The sequence below is a fragment of the Frankliniella occidentalis genome, unplaced genomic scaffold, assembly GCF_000697945.3.
Source record: "Frankliniella occidentalis isolate FOCC.00 unplaced genomic scaffold, Focc_3.1 Scaffold39, whole genome shotgun sequence".
In the NCBI taxonomy this organism is placed as follows: Eukaryota; Metazoa; Arthropoda; class Insecta; order Thysanoptera; family Thripidae; genus Frankliniella; species Frankliniella occidentalis.
Genome location: NW_026267169.1, coordinates 2,235,072 through 2,236,729, shown reverse-complemented (window position 1 = coordinate 2,236,729; position 1,658 = coordinate 2,235,072). Strand labels below are relative to the sequence as shown.

The 1,658-nt window shown below is 54.2% G+C and overlaps 1 protein-coding gene across 6 annotated transcripts in view; it reads left to right on the top strand.

Annotated features, from left to right (window-relative positions):
• The window catches only part of LOC113202609 (influenza virus NS1A-binding protein homolog), a 30,314-nt gene that overhangs the window by 13,867 nt on the left and 14,789 nt on the right, over positions 1–1,658 (top strand). The gene's annotated exons all lie outside the window — the stretch shown is intronic.

The following is a 1,658-nucleotide window of genomic DNA, read 5'->3' as shown; positions in this document are numbered from 1 at the left end:
AGAGAGAGAGAGAGAGCAACATCCCCGCTGTCGCTGCCGCACGCCGCAGCCAGGTCGCATAGACCGCGACCGCGACCGTGCACCTCGTCGCATAAAAGCCCCTCTCTGACTCTCGGCAGACGGCACTCATCGCTAGCGCGGCGCGGTGGAGCACTCTGTCCTGTCCAAACTTTTGTGGTGCTCGTATGGCCACCGTGGCTCACTGCTGAAAACGAGAGAAAACCGGGTAGCTAAAAAAGACACGTGCAAGCATGGATGCGGTACAGTACCTCCAAAATGCGCGGTTTTGTGAATCGGCCACCTCGTAATATGTAGATGATGAACCTACGACGGATGCAAACATGAGGATAGCGTTCGATAACGCCTTTATCGTGCATGATTTCGGTTCGTGAAGCTGGCTGCGCCGCGGTTTTGAGTTCTGCACAGTCTCAGCTGATATCTTCCAGCTGCATGACAAACAACAACAGCTGCGGCAGCTGCGGAGGCGGTGGCGTTGTCGCAGCCAAGGCCTGCTCAGCAGGACCAGAACCACAACCACGCCATATCAGTGTGTGTGTGGGGGGGGGGATGTATGTGTGTGGGTACGCAACTTGTACGGGTCTGCAAGTGAGAGAGAAAGAAAGAGTGAGAGAATGGGATGTCCTGCATGCAAGCGGGTCCGCTTCTTGCATCATGAGGAGTAGCTGTGTTACTGTGAGTGGATGGAAGTCTAGGAGAGAGCGAGAGAGAGAGAGAGGGGGGGGGGAGAGGGAGAGAGAGAAAGGGGGGGTGCATTGTCGTGCATCGTGGCTCTCATGGTAAAGGCTCCCGCGCCCGCCCCCGCTATTAGACTTGCCCTGCTCAAACAGTCGAGGCAAACAACCCGTATTGCTCATTTTCTCTGCGGAGAGAGGCTTCCGGACCCAAAGAGAGGCAGACGAGAGGGCGAGAGGGAACAGCTGCAGGGGGAGGGGTTCACGGTGAGAGGAGAGAAACAAGAGGTGGGTGGGGTGGGGGGTGGATGTTGGGTAGGGAGGGGTGCCAGCTGCGCTGCTTTTGAAAAGGCAGGTTTAACCGTCTCTTTCCTTTCGCCTTTGCCGCCGTTTGCGAAGCCGAGCAGAAAAATTCGCATTGCAATTCGTCCGCTCGCATCGCCCGACTTTGCCTGCCTCTCCTCGCCCCGGCCCCGGCACAGCCCGGCCTGCTGACGCACACTCGCATATGCTGGGAGCCCGGGGGACTGGGCGCGGTAGGCGGGTCGGGCGAGGTCGAGGCACCTTCTACGTAGGTGCGTATGCAGCCGAAAAGTTTTCTTAGCAAACAACACGTCTTTATTTTATCTTTTAAAAAAATTAACAAGTGATACAGTTAGCACGCGACGCACCCAGAAAATTAAACACGCCCTGCTGTGCAGTCTCGGTTTGGCAGATAGAATTTGGCATAATTATTTTACTTTAGACCCTACACGGAAAAAAATATGTAAGTTAAGCCAACTAAATGTTAGCTGCCTTCGCTTTTGTGTTTGCTAATATCGTGACAAGCAAGTTTTTTGGCTACCACAGCGAAACGTTTGCTGTCACAGCGACGTATCAGTTGTGAGAGCTAATGCTTCACCTGCAGGAGCAAATGCAATGTCTGCTTCAGTTGATTGGGGATAATCTACCAGAACGAGCACTAAA